A 21,988-nucleotide genomic window follows, 5' to 3' on the forward strand; every position below is an offset into this window, starting at 1 on the left:
ACCACCCATCTTTCCCTGTCTTAGCTGAAAGGGAGGGAGGGAGGGGAGAAGGTGGGAGGGAAACTGAAAACAAAACAATAGCCCTCCCCACTCTGGCAATAAACTTCCAGCTCCAAAGCAGGTTTTATTTAGTGTGCTATAAAAACTGTCCTTTCTCCCATCATAAAAGGAGCCTGACTACCCAGCCTCGTTTCTTTGCTGTGAGTCTGCGGGTTGAGTGGGTCCCAGTTCTGGAGCAGGCTACAGTTTGCCCTCCTCCCCTCACCCCTACTCTCCCTCCCTCGCAGCTCTGTATGTATCGGGAAATGAAAAGCATTTTTAAATATTTTATTATGTGTGAATTTACAGGGGGAAAAAGTATACATTCTGGAGATGGAACTAAGATTTAATTGTCCCTCTGTTTTATGGTTACTGCCTCATGGGTATGTACCAGACAGCTTGGGTACTGTGGTTTTGAAAATAAAAAATCCAGGCAAGATTGTAGCAACTTTCTCAGCCATTAAACAGGCCCTGGAAAGTTTAGGTCATTGTGGTGAAATAAAAAAAAAGAAAAAGAAAAAGAAAAAGAAAAAGAAAGAAAGAAAGAAAGAAAGAAAGAAAGAAAGAAAGAAAGAAAGAAAAGAAAAGAAAAGAAAAGAAAAGAAAAGAAAAGAAAAGAAAAGAAAAGAAAAAAGAAAACCTCGCACAGTCCCAAGAAGGAAAAAGAGCTAAGCTGTGCCCCCCTATCTCTGAAGTTCTGTCGCTCCCTTCTCTCATGGTTCTCAAGAAATGACTGTGCTCTTCTGAGCCATCTGGGAGAAATCTGATGCCATACTTGAGGTGACTTACTAAAGAGGTACCTAGATGAACCAGTTCTCCTCAAAAGGCATGACCAATGTATTTTGGGACTCTGTTTCTCCCCCAAGGAGCAAAGGAGTTGGCCCTGAGACATCCCTGGGACGCGGTGGTGCAGGTTTCTTCAGAGTGAACCCATGCCCCGCTAAACTGGCAAAGTTGGCTGCCGGAAGGCAAGGGCAGTTCGAGACATAGTGGGCAGAAAGCATTAGGAGGAGTATCAGGAACCCTGATTTCTAGTGCACGCACTGCCCCTCTGGGCCTCAGCTTCCCCCTCCATAAAACAAAATGGCCAGTGTGATAGAAGATGTTCGAGGTTTATGTCGGCTCCACCATTATAAATGCTAAACCACAATTATTTTTAATTTAGGATTAAAGAAATAGGAGAAACCTCATTCTCTTTTTTTCTTTCAAATATTTAATTAATTAATTTATTTGACACAGAGAGAGAGAGAGAGAGCGCACACAGGTGAGCACAAGCAGGAGGAGGGGAAAAGCAAGAGGGAGAAGCAGGCTCCCCGCCAAGCAGTGAGCCCGACGTGGGGCTCGATCCCAGGACCCCAGGATCATGACCTGAGCTGAAGGCAGATGCCCAACCAACTGAGCCACCCAGGCACCCCGAGAAACCTCGTTCCTGAAAGACATTAAAACAAGCTGAGGTGATTTTCTCTCTCTAGCCACTTCTTACAGGGTTTGTCTGAGCTGACTCTACAAAAAAATCCCGGCTGTGGATGACATTTGACTCCCTGATCCCAAAGCCTGTTTATCAGTGGGAAGGACAGAATGACAAGAGCCTGGAGAACTGGGGGCTCAGAGGTGCCTAACCTCCAACCTGGCATCATTTATTAACTAGATGGCAGTTGCCCTCTTAGCACAGTAGAAAGGAGGCCACAGTCTCAAGGGTCCAACATACATGACTGGGTCATCCTGAAGTTTTGCTATTTGTGTCTATCTGCAACCAAATAAAAAGCAGGCTTACAGGGATTTCCTGAAAAGCAGAAATTTGGCAGGAGATGGGAAAAAAAGAAAAAGGTCTAGAGAGTGGGTCTCTTTGGCAGGTACAGAACTTCTATAAACATAACCCAGTACCTTAGTTTCCTAACCCTCAAACCATTATTTGAGAGTTACTGGCTTACTTCCTTAAAGGTATCAAAGATACTTCCTTCTATTTTCTAGATTGCATTAGCTCTTGCAGGAGGCATTATGGCATGGTAGAGAGGCATCGTGGGTTCTAACTTACTTGGTATCTCATCTTCAATAATGACAAATTTTTGAAGCTCTGGCTAATTGTAAGGGGAGGCTAAGGATTCGATCATGCCCATAGATGGAAGAGAGCAAAGTGTGTGAAGGTAACTATTTACTTACTGTTCAATGCTGAGGGTTCCAGGCTCAATAGTGTGTCAACCAGTAAACTTTACTCAATTCTGCCTCCAAATGCAGTAACTCTGACTTGTCAGCGAGCTCACAAATTCATAATTAATTTAAAGAGCATGGCTGGCTCAGGACAAATGTGTCCCAATTAAATGGCCTAATGATTGTGAGTCAATGCCATGTAAAGACTCGATCGCACCAGGACACTTGCCTGTTGGTGCAGAACGCAAGGCTAACTCCTTGGTGAAATGGGCACACAAATCTCTGAGCTCAGTTGGTTTGCCAGTTAAATAGGAATACTGTCCTTGCCTATTGAGTGCTCAGCCATATTGTGCAGGAGAAAAGGAGTTAATACGACACAAAGTACTGAGCTGAAATCTACACATTCAGGGGAAGTTACATGTCCTCTTGGTGCCCAGGGTGTCATAATCTTTGATCTTCAGTGACTCACTTCAGTTTCCTGTACGTTTCCTCTTACATAAAACCATTTGATCAGATGAGATGATCTCTAAAGTTCTTCCCTGCACTGCCATTCTAGAAATCTGAAGCATTGTGACCTCAGCTCCATGCTACACACTAACCAACATGGCAGCTGGCTTATGGCAATTAGAAAAGTGGCTCTTCTCAAGGCTGTGATAGTCCATGGTTTGATGATCAACCTGTGAAACCTCTGAGCCCGGATCAATTACCCTCCAGAGGGATCCCAACACTCTTCTCATCACTTGGAGAACACTATCATTTCTGGTAAGTACCTACCCTAATGCTTCTGCTTCTCCAACATTTTATAACTGGCAGTACCTTAAGCTAGAACGTGTGCCATGTAATTAGATTTCCTGCCATATGGATTCTGTGCCCCTTCAGCTTAAGAGAAGAGAGACACTTTACCCAGGGGTTGAAAGCAAAGCAATGCCATGTGTCTGCTCGTGGGGGGCTCACTTCAGCTAGGCAAGAAAAACTGTCATTAAAACATGGCCTTTGAGGGTGCCTGGGTGGCTCAGTCGGTGAAGTACCTGCCTTCAGCTCAGGTCATGATCTCAGGGTTCTGGGAACCAGCCCAGCCTAGGGCTCCCTGCTCAGCAGGGAGTCTGCTTCTCCCTCTCCCTCTGCTCCTCCCCCAGCTTGTGCTCTCTCTCTCAAATAAATAAATAAATAAATAATAAAAATAAAACAGAGCCTTTGTCCTTACTGTAGCTGTTTCAAAGAACTAGGGAAAAGAGATTTTTAACTGGGCCACACACAGCTAAGATTCTAGCCCCAGGGAGCTGGGGGAGGGGAGGAAGAGAGAATTACTGAAGCTCTTTATAAAGGTAATTTGCAACCTACCTTCAGCACCTTACATTCCAACAGTGGCTATAGTTCACATGGTAACACTTGATACAACAGAAAATCTCTCTCTTCCTAGGATCTTGGTGGGGGTTCGTGGACATGGCTAGTACATACTTTACAAGAAAGACCATCAGTTTTGTGCTTCTTCTGGTTCAAGCCCTTGTTCTGGCTCTATAATTAATATGTGAGGGATTCTGGGCAATCACTTATGAGAGTCTCTATTTCTCTATTTGCCCAAATGTATAAAATGGCATGACAATGCCTTACACAGGGTTATAGTGAGGAACCCCTGAGATCCTGGGAGAGACAGCTTATGTTCTCTTCATCTCTTCATATGTATGTGCTCTTTTCGATACTAAACTATAAGCACTTGGAAAACACGGAGATTACTTTAAGCTTCTTTATTTTATCTTTACATAGCAAAGTAACCACTTATGATTATAAGTCTTTTCTGGTTACTCTTTGACTCATGAATAGAGTTCAAATTCCTCTGCCAGGCTAACTGACATCCTGAAACACACGCGCCGCAGCAGACCCCATCACAAAGGACCCTCTATGTGTGATGCTGGCCACATAGTTCTCTCCACCCTGAAAAGCCGTTCTCTGTTTCCCTTGCATGCCTGGTTTCCATCTGGCGAAAGTCAACTCTAATGCCACCTCCTTCCTAAGGCCTCACAATGCCATTTATCCCTCTGTCTGCTGGGCTCCCACGATATTCGTTCTGCATATCCTACAGGACTTAGCGCAGCCAGCCTTATGGTGTAGTTACTTGTTACCATTCTCCCTCCTGGACTGTAAATCTTTTGAGGGGATCCCTTACAACATTTAGTACCTGCACTGACTATGATGATAAAAAAAAAAAAAAAAATTGAAGTGGCATTTCAGAAATTGTAAAGCACTGTTTGAAAGCAAAGCATTTTTGTTCTTTTGATCGCGGGCTTCCCCCAGTGCACAGACCTTAGTTTGGAAGTGCTCCACGCGGGCCTTCTGCTTTTCCTTTGGCCACCCTAACACAGCTGCTCCAAGACCTGCTGCCTCTGGAACACTCCCCCAACCCCCTCCCCCAGGTCCATCAGGCATGTCCAGCCCCCGGCACAAGGCTCTAGGTTAGCCTCCCAAGCCTCAAAAGAATTTAGCCCTTGACACCCACTACCAGTGATGCTGGGGAGAGTCAACTGCTTCCCCCTTCAAGTATGTGTGCAAGTTTTGCTACTAGCTTGGGAATTTACTCATCATTTATTACATTTTAGGTAGATTCTTCACAACGGGCCTGACCGTAGAGTTTGGAAATTGCCTTCGTTACTAAGTCCAGGTTTTACTGTAGAATTTGAGGTTCACTTTGAGAATTAAAGTGTCTTAAAATTGATGTAGCCCTATCACCTCCCTTTATGAGTAAGGAAACCAAAAACTAGAAAGGTCACCCAGCTAGTTAATGATAGAGCAAGGACTGAAACGTACACCTCAGACTCGTCAGTTCGGCTCAGTTTCCCCGAGACCATATCCCTGTTACTAGTAATGTTCTAGTAGGTACATTTGAGTGCACACGAGGACGAAGGGGAAAGCTGAACAATGGGTAAGCAAGCAAATCATTTGCAAAAAGTGAAGGTGACTGTCTCAATGCTGGGAACGATTCCTAGCTAATCTATTACTATATTCTCAAGACCTACGTTCCAGGGAAGCCTGAGTGGAGGAGATTTTCAGACTCCCAGCAAGTGGCTGTTGTCCTTGAAGGCTTGAACCCACGTGGCAGGGTCCTTCATGGCTGCTCCTGGCAGAAGCTGCAAACCACACTGGACAACCGCTGACAACTGTCAGCCACCCATATGATAATAAATCAACATGGGTATTATTTTTAAACCACTGGGCTCTTGCTATGCTTCTTTTCACTAACCTGCTTTTGATCTTGCCGCCCTTCATCTACAGGATTCTCCCTCTCCTGGGGGCTTAGTCAAAGGATAATCAGTTTTTATTTATTTATTTATTTATTTATTTATTTATTTATTTATTTATTTATTTATTAAAAGATTTTATTTATTTATTTGACAGAGATAGAGACAGCCAGCGAGAGAGGGAACACAAGCAGGGGAGTGGGAGAGGAAAAAGCAGGCTCCTAGCGGAGGAGCCTGATGTGGGGCTCGATCCCATAACGCTGGGATCACGCCTTGAGCCGAAGGCAGACGCTTAACCGCTGTGCCACCCAGGCGCCCCAGGATAATCAGTTTTTAAAGACTCAACCCAAGTCCATCTTGTCTCATAAACATTCATTCATTCATTCATTCATTCAAGAGACACTTTTTGAGCAACTACTAGTTGCCAGGTCCCATTCTAGATGTAGGAATGAAGCTTATACTCGAGTGGGGAGAAGGGAGATAGAAAAACAAACAGAAAACTGTATACACATCTATATATGTGTTATACTTACACACACATACACATACGTATGTCTGATATATACACACGCATGTGTATTTCCATACAAGCACATGTAGTGTGTGTGTGTGTGTATGCATATATATATTAATTAATCGGTGGACATTAATTAAGATAAAAATAAAACAAAATTAAAACAATAATAATTAATTATTAAAACAAAAATAAAACTATGAAGACAAAGTTTAAAAATGGGAGGCTTTGACTGACACAGGCTGGTCTGGGATCCCCTTTCTGAGGAAGTGACACGCAAGCAGAGACCTAACTAAAATGGACACTTGTCCTAACAAGTAGTACATGTAGAGTCAGATCCCTAGTTCTCAATTCTCCTAGTGTATTTTATTTTTATTCAATAAATATTTACCAAGCACTAACTCCATGTAAGATTTTTAAAAAGATTTTATTTATTTATTTATTTATTTATTTATTTATTTATTTATTTGGAAGAGAGAGCGAGTACAGGGGGAGAAGCAGAGGGAGACGAGCAAGCAAACTCCATGCTGAGTGCAAAGCCAGATACAGGCAGGGCTCGATCCCACAACCCTGAAATCATGACCTGAGCTGAAATCCAGAGTTGGACCTTAACCGACGGAGCCACCCGGGCGCCCCTCCATGTGAGATTCTGTGGGCTAGATGATGGGTACACAGTGGGAAAGGAAGTGGGCGTGGCTCTGCCCATGTGGAGCTCATGGTCTACTGCAGGGACAGGTGTCATTCGACACATGGACACAATAGCGGTGCTGGGACCAGCTATGGTGCCTCTGCTGCGTCTTTATCTCTGACAAAATCCAAAGTGGGGCTGGCAGGTAGCAGGCCCTAGGGGAAGAGGCCGCTGATAGCTGTCATAATCTCAGTTAATTGATCCAGGAAGAGTGAAGTTTCCACTAAGATGGCAATGAGGCCATCTGTGGGGTGCAGCTCAGACATCAACTCGGGTTTAAAGCTGATAGCTGGAATACAAACTCTCACACCCCCCTGCAATGTTCTTGTGGTCAGCTATTTCTGGATACGCCATTTTGTTCATTCTAACAATTCCGCGGATTACGTGAAGTTGAGCAAAATGGCCAGAATGGGCGATGTTCAGTTGCAAAGAACATTTGAGGCTACTTGGTCCAACCTGGGTTCCTTCCCTCGGCATCTCCGAGCAGCGGCCAGTCATCCGTGCTTCAACAACGCCAATAACAAAGCGCCCGTGGCGCTCGCAGCAATCTCTTCCCTTTCTTGGCAGCCCGGTGGCTTGTTAGCGGTCAGGCAGGATCAATTCCATTTCTCCTGACTCCCAGTCCAGTGCTCTTTGCACTGGGAGCCTCTCACAGCAGGATCTACGTCAGGCCAAGGCTGAGGAGGCCTTCCGTGGAGAAGCCCTGGCCCAGGAGGGAAGCTGAGCTCCAGAGCACTCCAGGTAAGCCCGAGCCCCTCTTCCTCAGGCGGAGGCCCTCCCTCCACCCTGGTGAACCCTGCCCACAAGTGCGTGCCCCTGAGAAGCACCACCAGAGCACCAGGACCAGATCCCAGTGCAAACACACATTATGCAGAGGTACGGGCTGTCCCGTGGATTACTATTTCGAAATAGATGGTGTGTGGGGGTTCATTTAATCAAATTCTGACAATTGTTTATGGAGAGGAAAGTATGGACGGCTCGGCAGCACCGGGAAGGACGTTTGGCTTTCAAACGTCTCCTCTACTTCACGAAGCTCGCCAAAAATACAAGCCGAGGGCAGCGTGCTCCAGGCAGGCCATGGCGAACAAGTCCATGTAAGGACACGCGCGCTCCATGAGGCTCTCTGGGCGAGATGCGAACCCACAGCAGCAAGGGCAGGCGTGTTCAGGACGGCCTTCCTCTCCTCCTTCCTTCTCCACACCTGGCTCCCAAGAGTCCCAAAAGTCACCCCGACACTGCAGTCAACCCTTGGGAGCGTGGCACCCCAGAGTCCTGCTGCACACTGGCTGTGAGTGCAGAGAGAGCAAGGACAGCAGGGCACCCCCCAGCCTCCGTGTAGGAGGTGGACCCCGGCAGCCCGGGGAATAAGCAGGAGAGGGTGCGGAGTGTGCTGGGGGACTCTGAAATCCCTGAAGCTAGGAGTCAGAGCCCCAGCCCTCCTGCTGGGAGTGGCTGGGGAGAAGTCAAAGCGTTGAACCCTTTGCACTTACTCATGGTTGGGGGAAGGGGACAGAAGATAACTCACTCATTAACTGGGATTATAGAACCAGAGAGTTAGGCATTTTAAATATCACCTTACCCCATGCTTTAAAAAAAAAACAAAAAAAACTTTTTTTTTTTTTTTCAGTTTTGTAATCTTTAGTTTATATGAAATCTCAGCTGGAACATAAACAAATAAAGATAAGGCCTGAGCCTTATCAGAGGGATCAGAGGGCTGGAAATGCTCCCAATTATCCTGCACTAAATCATCTCTCCCCAGGCAATGGCCCTGAAGTGGACCCTACAGGCCCCTTGGAGAGCACCCTTCAAAACCACTGAATCAGTTAATCATCCTTCATTTTACAAATAAGGAAACTGAGGCCTAGAGAGAAAGGGCAGGTGCAAAGCCACCCTGCCAGCTCAACTGGCTTACAGGCACTTTGGCCCAAGCTCTTTCTACCCCACACAGCATCCTGAGGAGGGTGTCCTTCCCCTGACGTCCACTCAGAGGGACATTCAGGAGGTTCTCTGGAGAATGGGGCTACCTCCAAGCCATTACACCTATTAGTTTCTTCCTTTGATGGGGTTCCCTAGAGTCAATTAATAGAGCATGGTGTAGTCAATGAGTTGGCAAGTTGGCCGGTAGCCACATGTTGATGAGGTCTGGGAACGAGGAAAGCAGCTCATTCAGCAAGTAAGTGTCACTGGACCCAGGATGGTCTACACTTTCTGGGACAGTTTTCACCCATAATTTCTCATGCCTCCTAACAACCCTGTAAAGTTCAAAAAGGAAGGAATTCTCAGTCCCATTTTATACTTGACGAAAAGTACAGCATAAAGGGCTCAAACAACTTCTCTGAGATGGAGAGAAGTCATAGCAATGTTGAGAGTTAAATATAGATTTCCTGACATAGTTTAGGACTCATTCAACCTCATTATACTGCTTGCTATGAAAATATGCTCTCTACGTCTGGGCTGTTTCTTGGACACTTTATCCCACATTCCCCAAATAGGGTAACACCAATTCATACTGCATCTGCAGACATGAGGTGGCGTCTCAGTATCAGATTCCCCTGTGACCTGGACTGGAACCATATTGACACAAATTATGTTAGGAAATTTGAGGGTTTGAGAACTTAATAAATATTTGTGGAATGAAAAAAAAGAGAGAGAGAAATGGGGGGGAAGAGAGAGAGAGGGAGAGAGAGAGATGGAAGGAAGGAAAGAAACATCTGGGGGCAGCAGGCAGTGGATTTTTCTCTATGAGAAAACTCTGAGGAATGTTTCGTTGTGGAACCGGGATTCCTGGTCACACAAACTTCAGTCAGTCTGGAAATGGGAAATCAGAAAAAGGACAGGTGTTTGTTTGGACTGAGAACAGCACTGATGGGATGACTGGAAAGGGAAAGAGTGTGGCTGAGGGGAAACTTCTCGGAGTTGTCTAGTAGGTTGGGATCCTAACTCCTAGGCCCTAGTGGGGTGATAGGGGATGAGTGTCTAGTCTCCCTGACCCATTTTCTTATCTGTAAAATGAGGATCACAACAGCTACCTTGTGGGCTTCTCAGAAGGACAGAGGAAACGAGAGGCAGTAAGTGCCTTGCCCAGGGCGCTCAGTAAGTGGAGTAGGTGCATGAGTAGGACTCCTTCCCAGCCTCCCTTTCCCCTAATCTAACTACATTACACTTCAGTAAAACCCAGCTCTGGTATCTGCCTGACGCTTGCGCTTGATTCTTGTTTAACCACGTCTTACCTCAAATAGCTAGCATCTGACTGATACAATTAGTCAATACTGAACATGTGAGCCCTCTGATGGTGAATTTTATGGGTCAACATGACTGGGCTAAGGAATGCCCAGGGAGCTGGTGAACCATTATTTCTGGGTGTGAATGTGAGGAGATTTCTAGATGAGAGACTAGCATTTGAATCTGTAGACTAAGACTTGCCCTCACCAACATAAATAGGCCTCATCCTGTCTGTTGAGGGCCCCACTGTAACACAAAGGCAGGGGAAGAGTGGATTTGCTCTCTGCTCAACCTAGAATATCCATCTTCTCCTGCCTTCAGACACTGGAACTCCTTGTTCTTATACCTTTGGACTTGGACTCAAACATACACCATTGGCTCCCCCGGTTCTTGGGCCTTGGGTTTGGATTGGAACCCCCCGCCACCAGCTTTCTACCAGCCTCCACAATCATTGAGGTAACTCCACAGAATACATCTCCTTCTGTATATTGATGCATATCTCATTGGTTCTGTTTCTTTGGAGAACCCTAACACAAACCCTTAATAATCTACTATTATATTTATGGGTTTATATCTTCTTTTCTTCCAAACAATGCTCTGACCCCTTGAGGTCTAGGGTCACGCTCACTCTTAAATTCCCAGTGTTTAGCATAGGGCCGGGCACATTATTAAATACCTGTGTATACTTATTAAATGACTCACTGGTTAGTTGAATGTCTTGTACCCTCCACTTGATACTGTCCTTTTAACTGGAAAAAAAAAAAGTGGTTTTATAATGCTTCTCTGAGTCACCAAATGAAACCCCACACATCCTTTGGGGACTAGTCCTTGAGTATATTTCTGAAATCGAGAGAACTGCTTGGACAGCAGTCATCTGGTGCATAATGGAGCGAGGGAAGAAACAGTGGGCAAATGTTTCCTACATGCTCCTTTGAGGATGCCCCATTATATCAGGAATCTCTGGCTGCCAACTTAGGGATACAGTAGACAATATTTCTTCAACATATTATTTCCACAATTATATTCAAATCAATTTAATGTACACATTTACAATGCTGTAATGATATCAGTCACAATCTGAGCCATTTACTTAGTAAACTTTAATATTTTTTTAATGGACTCCTTCGCTGTCTATGGTGCATGAAGGAATTAAAATAGGCCTTGATTTCAAAGATCAGAGCACATTCCATGAGCCAGGTGCTAAGGCATCGATTGTCAGAATGTGATCCTCGGTAGTCTTGGCATAGCAGTGCTCGGAGAAAGCTTATTGTCGAGATCACTAGGTTGGGAACTGAAGCCCAGTTTCAAGTCCTGTTTCTGTCGCTAAATTACTTTGTGTGTAACATGAAGGGATTAGTCATGATGACATTTTAGGCTCCTTCCAGATTTAATGTTCTAAAAACAAAACAAAACAAATAAAAAAGACCTTAACCCAGTCCCAAACCTGGTCTAAACAGTAACATCTGATGGCATCCCATTCTTATCTGTCCCTATCGCTCCTATCATCATTTGATTGCACAGATTCTTAGGAAAACATCTCTCTCCTTCTATTTGAATCTAGAAGGTGATAGTCCACTCAAAGAGCAAAGACAGTGCCAAATCCATTCATTTACTGCCAACCTTTCCCTGCCATATAGAGAAACTGTGACCTTGATCCTGTCCAGGAAAAACAAACTAAATCAAACTAGAAATCAAACTTCAAACCTGAGTGTTGAAATGGCAAAACAAAATATAATGCATGATCTCCCCAGTCACTCAAGTGTACGCTGTGTTGCTAAGAACAGAATATTTCCTAGAGGGCAGGGCCTTGCTCCATATTAAGTTCTGTCCGTATAATCAACAGCTAATAGTGATGGTCAAGTTCTGAATGACACTCATGATACTGCAATTTTCTTTGAACTGACATCTGTGCAAAGCCTTTACAAGTAGCCAAAGGAAACCACACACAAAGAACATGAAACAAAGGCATGTCTTCGGCTGGGCTAGGGGCGATGAGGATAGCTTCTGCAGCTCCAGACACTCTGCTGCCAGCCTAGAGTCTGTCCCCCATCTAAGGACAAAAGCTACAGACACCATAAGGCCATGTCTGGGAACTCGTCCTGAGCCCTCTATTGTCTGGTTAAGTTCACCAGAATGGCATGCAAGTTCCCTATTGCAAAAGGCTGAGAAAGGAGTAGAGGGAGGATGGAAACAGAAAACAAACCAATGCAACCAATCCTCCTTAGTAACTAAAAATAGAATGGGTCCGGCCATAGTATTGTGTCACCCTGACCTTCACGCGGCCAGCTGTGGTCACCGTGGGCCACTCAAAGATGTCTGTGACAGCACACTGGAAACAACATTCAGTTCTGGGTTGACCATGGCGGAGACACACATTCTCCTTACTGCTTCAGTGGCACGGCAAGGCTCTAATTTGAATGGGTAGGGGCAGCCAGAGTGAGCTCATGGTCCAGCCCTTCCCTTGCTGGAGTGCAGGAAAACCACTTTCCTTCCTGCTCTAGCCCTTTCCAAGAGCATTCCTCTCTGTTCTCCAGGCCCTTCCTTCACTGTGTGTTCCGGCCACACACACCACCCTTCACTCCCGCCCTACCTCCACCCATGGTCTTCCCTGAAGCTGATACTACAGACTCCATCCACTTCTCTCCTTTCTCAGGACACCCACAGTGCCAATGGTTTGAATTAGGGAGTTTACACTTGAATCTAACCATGAGAGAGCCTTGAGGGCAGGAGCTCCAAGAAGCTCAAGACACGAGCCTTGAGACTTGCCTATAAATCTGTGCCTGCCCCATAGTGTCTGTCCCAGTCCCTGGCATGTAATTAGGCAATGGTGAATATTGGTACAACGTCTACTAGAGAAAAGACATGGGAAGCTGAACAGTGTACATCAGGCCCTTTATGATGAGGAATTCCACGGGAGAGCTCAGAGGCTCCTAGTAAGGGCTGGGTGTGCTGGGAGAATTCAGACAGGTGAGGGAGAGCCTGGCGGGAGAGCATTACTGCCTAACCGTGGGAGGCCCAGGTGGGTGGCATCATTTCCACCCCTTTGATGAGACCCTGTTTTCAACAACGCAATTGCTTTGCCTTAGCACTGGGGAGATAAAGCTCTTTGTTTTGGAGCCCACTCATAGTAAGAGAAGGGGGCTGAGGGGGAAGCTAGCTTTCAGGAAGGAGCCATTGTCAGCCTGAATGAAGGGCTCCTGATTTGTTAAGAATCAAAACAAAACTCGAGGGTGCTCTGAAAACAGTTGGCTGGCAGGCAGCAGACGCAGCTTCCGGGTTCTAACCCGGATTCTATGGAGAGTCTTCGAAAGTCACTTAATTTCCTCACTGGAGAACATCATTTGTAGGGCAAGAGGGCAGCGCAATGGCTCTCTCAGGGCCCTTCAGCTCCCAATTCTCTGCCTGCTCTCCACTCCAAGACAGGTCCCACTTGGGGTGTTTGTGGTATTTCGGTGACTGTAGCCACAGTGAGCTACAGAGAACGGGGGCGATCATGGTGAACCAAAATGCCTCTTGGCACAGATACAGTTTCCCTCACCCTCACCTCAAATTCAGGGCCAGGCCCAATGGTGTTTTGATTTTACGGAAACGCTCTCTCACTTTTCCTCTCTTTTCAAAAGCAATCACACTTTCAGATAGCTGGTGTTACAAAGCAGTAATGCGGGTACACACGCAGGGATGTGGGGGAGACCCAAGGGCCATATCAATACCCACGGTACTCCTGGCATCACCCTCCCCATCACTTCAAAGCCTCGCAAATGCCAACCATGCAGAGCGGGTGGGGAGGGGGGGGGCAACCCCGAGGCCTGTAAACTGAAAACGCACAGGACTGGCTGTGGCACAGTCAGAGCCTAGAATTCCCTGTGAAGAGGCACTAGATGGGATCTAAAAGGAGAAATAACCCCTTCTGGCTGCCGACAACATCAAATCAAACCAGAAGCTCTTGTGTGTACTTAGAGAACAAAACAAACAAACAAAAACCCTGCCGGTTTGCAGGCAGCCGGGGCAAGAGATTGCATTTCCCCTGGGAGGAGAAGGGTTGCCAAGAAGGACAGGAAGGCTTCATTGTCACAGGTACCTCCGACACTGACCTTGGCAGGACACCTACCTGCTCGCGGATATATGGGCGTGGCGCTTTAACAAACATGGGGCAGAACGTTAATCCAGCTCAGTTTACTTAGGGGGAAGTCAGTCAATAGGTATATGCTCTGCGTCGTCCTGGAACAAGCTCCTTTCATCTTCTTGACTCCATCAAAGACACAAAGGTCTGGGAAAAGCGGGTTTGGTCCGAATGAAACAGCAAAGGGAGAAAAAGGGCCCCAAGAGCAGCTCCCCTTCCCTGGCCCTCCCTTGCTCTCCTCACTCCATCACTGTCTCTTGAATCAGTCCTTCACGGTTAGGGTGACACCGAAGGGTGTCTTGTTACACCAGACAGCGGTGGTGTTGACGGCGGGTTACACCAGGAAGGCCACAGAATGAAGTCAGCGCATCCTGACGGAGAGCCACCTGCTCACCATCGGAAACGTTCTTGGAGAGGACGAGGCCCTGTCCGGGCACTGTCCCCGATGCCGGCAACCCAGAAGGCAGGCGCACCACTGCCTCCAGACCACCTTGTCCAGTGGTTATGAAATCAGTGCCAGCTCTTTATAAATACAACAGGAATTCAGAGAAGGGAGAGCATAGTGCGGCTGGAGGGGACTTGGAACATATTTCCTTGGAGCCATGGGATTTAGAACCTTGAGCGTCTTTTAATTTCTGAGAGCTGAAAGCTGATTCTGTGATCACCAGATATAGATAAAGTGATAAAATTTCATTTGAACCAAAAGAGACAAGAGAAAGAAATGCCTGGCAAACTCTGACGTAGTGTCTTTCAGATCAATCCTGGACATGTCTCCTTTAAATCTCCGTAATTTTGACCATGCCTTAGTTTTGTCATCTGGAAGATGGGGATAATAATAACCGTGTTGACTTTATAGGGCTGTGGTTATAATTACACAGCATACTGCATACAAAGCACATAACATAGTGTCCTACCTTCCACACACTTAGCTAATGTAACTGTGATGACATTAGTTACTCTAAATAGCAGGAAGAGGAAAGAAGGAAGAGCTGTGGTTGGATTGCTCTTGGCTTCCCGTCGCCCTGAGTCCAGCTCCAAAGCAGGAAGGCTACGCCACTCTGTCCCAAGTTCAAAAGGGCAGCCTGCATGAGAAAACCTCACAGCCTTGGGCCTTGACCAAGATGGTCTCCCTTGTCTCACTGCTCTGGGTTGCATTCGGAGTCTGCAATCGGAATGAAAGTCAGCCAAGCACAGAGCCCCGGACTGGATCCTTGGATTCTGATCTATTCTAGTAACCGGTTTTGCCCCCCCTGAAGTGGGGTGGAGTCTGCAGGAGCAGGGAACTGCTCTCCACTCGGGCCCGCTCTCCAGATACCAACCTCTCAAGAGACAGACCCATTTGTGGTCTAATTCTCTATGTGCCGCCAGCAGCCAAAGAAGGTCTCCACTGCTCCTTATTTTTCCTTAGCGCCAATTGCTCCTCCTTTCTCTCTTCCCTGACAGTAACCCTATCCCACCTTTAGGTAGGTGAGGCCATTTCCCTGTACGGCCTCAGAATTTTGTGATTCTAACAGAGGGAGCCGGCAGCACCCTGGCTCCTGAGTAAACCAGCAGGGTGCCATCGCTTCCAGGGAGTCTAGAAGCAGGGCAGCGATCATGCCAGTCACGGCTGAACCATGCAAGCACAAAAAAGAAGGGCAAAAGCAGAGGTCTTTTCTGAAAATGATGATTAAAATTAGTTTAGTATCTCTTTTTAACTAGTTTAGTATTTTTTTTTTAAGATTTTATTTATTTATTTGACAGAGAGAGACAGCCAGCGAGAGAGGGAACACAAGCAGGGGGAGTGGGAGAGGAAGAAGCAGGCTCATAGTGGAGGAGCCTGATGTGGGGCTCGATCCCATAATGCTGGGATCACGCCCCGAGCAGAAGGCAGACGCCCAACCGCTGTGCCACCCAGGCACCCCTAGTTTAGTATTTTTAACACTTAAAGCAAGTTCATGTCCTTCAGGGCTGCACAAGAACTCCACAGCGCACCGGTCATCGATCTTTTTAAACAGATGAGAAAATGGAGGCCTAAAAGACCTAGGGCAGGACTCTCCCCCCCGCTTTTTTTTTTTCTTCAGAAATTGACTAGCTGATCCTAAAATTCCTGTGGGAATGTCAGGCACCGAGAATAGCTAGAGCAATCTTGAAAAATAACAAAGTTGGAAGTCTCACACTTCCTGATTTCAAAATTTACTACAAACTACAGAAATCAAGAAGCATGGTATTGACCTACAGACAGACACACAGATCAATAGAATAGAATTGATTGTCCAGAAATAAACTCTTACATGTATTGCCTATTGACTTTAGATTAATGTGCTAAGGTAATACAACAGGGAAGAAAATTCTTTCCAGTGAATGGTGCTGGGACAACTGTATACACCACCTATGCAGGAGGAGGAGAAGTAGTAGAATCCCTGTTTCACACCATATACAAAAGTTACCTCAAAATGGACCACAGACCTACATGTAATAGCAAAACTGTAAAACTCCTGAAAACATAAGAGTACATTTTCCTGATCTGTGGTTAGGCAAAGCCGTCTTAGGTACAGCACCAAAACACAAGCAACAAGAAAAAAAGGAAATAAATTGGTTTTGTCAAAATTAAAAACTTTTGTGCTTCAAAGGTGACCATCAAGAAAATAAAAGGATAACCCACAGAATGAGAGAAAATATTTGCAACTCATAGATCTGATGAGGAACTTGTATTTCAGGATGTTTTCTACAAAATATTAAGACATGTAACTGAATTTAAAAATGCGTGAAAATTTGAATAGGCATTCCTCCCCCCAAAATACGCATGTAGCCAAAAGCAAATGAAAAGATGCTCAACTCTCTCTCTCTCAAATAAATAGATCTTTTAAAAAATGGGGCACCTGGGTGGCTCAGTCAGCTAAGTGTCCGACTTCGGCTCAGGTCATGATCTTGGGGTCCAGGGATCAAGCCCCTCGTGCATTGGGCTCTGCGCTCAGCGGGGAGTCTGCTTGAGGATTCTCTCTGCCCCTCCCCCTATTCACATGCTGTTTCTCTCTCTCAAATAAACAGATCAATCTTTAAAAAAAAGATGCTTAACATCATTAGCAATTAGGAAAAAACACATCAAAATCACAGTGAGATGCCACATCATATCTATTCGGGTGTCTATGAGTAAAGAAGATGAACAAGAGCAAGTGTTGGTAAGGACATGGAGATATGGAAATCCTCATATGTTGTTACTAGCACTGTACCTGCCTTAGAAGACAATCTGGGACTTTTTCAAAAAGCTAAACATAGTTACCTTATGACCTAGCAATTCCACTCCAAGGTCTATATCCAAGAGAACTGAAAACACAGGTTCACATAAAACTTACACGTAACTGCTCACAGCAGCATTTTTAATGAAAGCCAAAAGTGAGAGCAACCCGAATGTCCATCAGCTGATGAATGAATAAAATGTGGTGTATCCTTATCATGGAATATTTTTTAGTCATAAAAAAGAATGAAATACTGATACATACTACAGCACAAATAAACCTTGAAAACATTATGCTAAGTGAAAGAAACCAGACACAAAAGGCCACGTACTGTGTGCTTCCGTTCATGCGAATTGTCCAGAACAGGCCAATGTAGAAACAGAAAGTAGGTTAGTAGTTGCTAGGGACTGGAGACGGTAGAGAAGGAAGAGTAATGGTTTATGGATAGAGGATTTTTGGCGGGGGGTGGAAATTATGAAGATGTACTGGAATTAGATAGCGGTGTTGACTGCATCAATCTGCAAATATACTAACAATCACTGAATCGTACACTTCAAAAGGGTGAATGTTATGGTGTGTAATTATACTTCATTAAATCTGTTATTAAAAGCAAAATAAGAACTTAAGAGAATTACCAGGGTCACAGAATCATTGACCCGACAACCCAAACAGGATTAGAATAGTCTAGTCACTTAATTTATATTCCCATTTTCATATTCTTCTTTTGTGTCTTTTCCTGTTTCCTATCTTGTTAAGTTTAATCTATCTTTGAAGCCATTTAAAATCAAGTCTAGAAAAGAGAGAGAGAGCTATGAGTAAACATATAAAACTAATCCAGCCGAATTTTGGTTCCTAACACAACTCGGGACACTTCTTATTATACTGCATTTCTTCGTTCTTCTAAAAAAAGAAAAGGAGGCCACTTCTTTCTGTGCTCTGGCCATCTCTCTTGATGAAAGGGAGATCTGAAGAGTAGTTTGTTTAAAACTTTATCTCTGTGGAAGTATTTTCTCCCTTCAAATCTCGCCTGGTGAACTAACTGTGAAAAAGTTGCTAGGAACGTGAAGAACACTAAGGAAACAGAGTGGATGCTAGTCACTTCAGCTGCTGCTGAGGCCTTCACCAGGAGAGGGAGAAGGTGGCTCCGAGCCACCTCCCTGCAGCCTTCTCCAGACTCCAATTCTGGTGTTTCAGCCTCCTCTTAAATGAGTCCCAAGACTCACAAGCGGTCTCTACTCAGCTGGAAAGACAGAGACCGCCAGCGTCTCCGGGAATCTTGGCGCTAGTGACCTCATGGACACAAAGCCTGGATGCTTCCGAAGGAGGATTCAGAGGGTTCATCACACAGTGACTGACCTCTCCGGACCGCAGGATGGCCGCAAGGGCACGTGGAGAGGAAAGGGCGGCCAGGCACTCATTCCACCCCCGGGCTGTGAGCTCCGACGCTGAGGCAGCACAGCTCCACGTCTGCAGGGATCAGACGCTAAACTGCAGCCCATGGTAGCACCAGCTCGGAGGGAAGGGGTTGCGAAGAGTTTTCCAAAAGCATCTTCCCATTCTGAGAAACTCCCCTGTCACATCTCCAGGTCAGTTCATTTCTGGGTGACTTCTCCTGAGTACTAGAACCTAGGGCAACAGAGCACCTCTGAAAAGCTTGATCGGGGAGGATGCGCCCTTGAATCAGGGCTGCAGGGACCCCAGCGAGTGGAAGCTGAACGCTGTGAACGCTGTCTCACTGACGCATCTCTGTTGCATCAAGGCTGCAGTGCTCCTGGTGTTAGACGTGTTAGAGCCTTCGTGCCTTTGGTGTCAGAGCCTTTACTTGTCAGGGAACTCCCTCAGGACCCAGCATGGAAATCTGGGTCCTGGTAATTAATTAACTAATTACTTCCATCCATACATATTTACTGAATGTCTCAGATGTTATAGGCAATGTGACAGGACCTGGGGATACATATTTCTTACCCTCCTAAATTCTGTAAGAGTGAACATTAGAGCTTCTGGAACCGGAGCTTCTGGAACCCTCCTCTTCTATTAGAGCTTCAGCAAACAAAAACGTGTTCCTCCACTTCTCCTGCCCAGGACAAAGATCTCTAATTTCACTCATCCTTTCCTCTAGATATGCTTCTTGGACTCCCACCATCTTGGCTTGTCCTCTTTTGTTCCAGCACTGGTTTTTCAATATTCCCTTTAAATGTGGTACCTGGCCACTGCTGGAACTGTGTACTTTCCCAAAACTATTGGCTCTCTTACCACAGACTCTGATACTTCTGTTCATGGGGCTTACGTTTTCCTTTTACCCTTTTCATTTTGAAGTCACCTAAAACAGCATCAAAGATTGCTAGCTCTTCATAAAAAACAACTCCTCTCTTTCTTGGGCATGCTGTTAGATTATATCTTCCAGACTCCCTTTAGTTAGACGGCCCCCAGAATGAATTCTAGCAAGTGGCATATGAGCAGAAGAGATGTGTGCCATTTCTCAAATATTTGGAGAAATGGATACCCTCTGCCATGTTCCTTTTTCTTGTTTTTCTAATTTGATTCAAGGAGATAAGACCTTGGCAGATGGCAGAGCCACAAGATGGGAGGAGCTTGGGGCCCTGAATCACTACATGGAGACGTACTAATCACTGACCAGAAACATTTGGCCGTGAACTGTCACATATTTGTTAAGTCCGTCCAGCCTACCCTAACTAATATAAATAACCAGGTCTTCTTCCAGATTAACTGTCATCAAGTCAGACCCATTGCAGCCTGTGCCTGTGTGCTTAGCTAATTTCAGATAATTATAGGATTTTGCATTGCTAAGACTGTGCAAATGGCCTTAAATTTTGAGAGGATTTTTTTTTTCTTTGTAATATAAGCTTCATTTATAATGCAACTTGGCATCTTTCAACAGGAGAAAAATGCTCAAAGGAGGGCATTTAAACCAACAGTGTTACACCTGCAAGAGCTGGGTGTTCAAGGCAAAATGAATAAAGGCTACAAACGCCCAGCCCAGAAGAGGTGAGCACTGACCCCAGGCACGGAGCGGCAGGTAGCTTTGTGTTTGCGTTTTGTGTACACAAGTTGTCAGAAGTCCAGAAATCGTATGCATAAACAAAAAAGTAGGCCACAGAGGGGCCATTCATTTCACCCTTGTCTTTTAAAAAGAGGTGGTGTCATAGATTTTGTAGCACAGATCCACGCTAAACCTGGTCTCTAAAGTAATTATATTTCCTGTTTGTAAGATTCAATTCTGCTAATTCCTTCATTTATTCATCCATCCATTCATCCATTCAGCAAATATGTACGGATAGCCCGCTGTAGACTCAGCACTGTAGCAGGTTTTACGCAGGATAATAAGAATTAGAAGATACGGCTCCTGGCCCAACAGACCTTATAATTCAATGTGGAGGCAAGCTATATATAAGGAAAAATAAATGAAATGTCAAGGATTAAATAACAACTTCAGACCATCAAATGAGCAGTACGGGTATTAATTGTCAAAGAGTTTTCAGAAAGGAGATTGATAAATCAATTCAATTTAAGTAATACGGTATTCATTGAGCACCTACCATGTGACATTAGATGAATTTGTTCTGATGGTTGTTTTAAGATTTTAATTTCAATAAGCATTTATTTCGTGGCTAGTTTGTGTTAAGCACTGGGGACAAAGATGGTGTAGGAAGCTGACTGAAGAGAAAAAGAGAGTGAATGACAGGTGTTATGATGATAATGGCAATGGCATTTGTCCACTTCCAAAGCCTGGCCTATTTCATAAAGTCTTTGAGGGCAAGTGTTGCTCCTTACATTTCTTTTGTTTCGCTCTTTCATCATCTGAGTCACCTCCCTAAAGTCCCCCTTGGGCTCCCTGTAGCTTGGTTTACAAGCTCTCTCCCAGGAAGGCTGGTAAGTGAAGGGGATCCGCACTGTCGGCAATATCAGATAGTGATGTATTTATACACCTTCTCCTTGACATCTAGGTGCAACCAAAGGAAGATAAAATCCTCTGGTCTCCTTGAGTGAGACAGCAGGTGTATACATATCAGAAAGGCACTGCTCAGAGTAGGAGGGAAACAAAATCCTCATCGTGCACCTAAAACTCACTTTTCACATGGAAATAATGGTTACAATGGAAATATCTGGTGTGAGTAAATGTTTAACTGATGTGGAATTTGTGTTCATGTCTTGTGTTGGGTAACGGTAACATGGTATGTACAGGACTTCCCTTGCTATTTGGAGATGCCTGCCGAAGTAGGTAGCAGTAAATGGTCAGGCTGCCTGGCATCTGTTTTTCAAATGGGTCATCAAATTTGGTAAATTTTGATGGTAAACAGTGTATGGATGTTCATCATATTCTTTCAAATTTTCTGTATTTTTCAACATTTTCACAGGAAAATGCTGGTTAGAAGATGCCTATTTACCATGTGTGATTTGGGGCAGCTCAAAGGCCACGTTGAAGGCTCCCCACCCACCTCCACCCGGCCCTAGTCCACTCTACCTCTGCCTCCACTTTCTTTGCCTCCAACCCAATTTAGCTGAAGGGTTTTATTCATATTAAAATGTTCACACGGGGCGCCTGGGTAGCGCAGTCCTTAAGCGTCTGCCTTCGGCGTTCTGAGATCGAGTCCCACATCGGGCTCCTCCGCTGGGAGCAGGCTTCTTCCTCTCCCACTCCCCTGCTGTGTTCCCTCTCTCACTGGCTGTCTGTCGCATAAATAAATTAAATCTTAAAAAAAATAAATAAAATGTTCACATGGCAAACAGTGTTAGTAATTAGTCAGACTCTATTATGTACAAACGAGTGCCTAATATACATGCTGG

At 45.2% G+C, this 21,988-nt stretch overlaps 1 protein-coding gene and 1 long non-coding RNA gene across 3 annotated transcripts in view; one reads left to right on the plus strand and one right to left on the minus strand.

Annotated features, from left to right (window-relative positions):
- Window positions 1–21,988, minus strand: part of SETBP1 (SET binding protein 1) — a 364,424-nt gene that overhangs the window by 125,434 nt on the left and 217,002 nt on the right.
- Window positions 2,774–21,733, plus strand: LOC123787347 (uncharacterized). Of its 2 annotated transcripts, XR_015727707.1 has the most exons (5): window positions 2,774–2,949; window positions 7,190–7,363; window positions 10,166–10,300; window positions 20,082–20,188; window positions 21,559–21,733. It is a non-coding gene; the product is annotated as an uncharacterized LOC123787347 (long non-coding RNA). The 2 variants fall into 2 exon arrangements; XR_006778151.2 differs by lacking the exon at window positions 10,166–10,300.

The sequence above is a fragment of the Ursus americanus genome, chromosome 19, assembly GCF_024610735.1.
Source record: "Ursus americanus isolate L20-20 chromosome 19, mUrsAme1.1.p, whole genome shotgun sequence".
NCBI lineage: Eukaryota > Metazoa > Chordata > Mammalia > Carnivora > Ursidae > Ursus > Ursus americanus.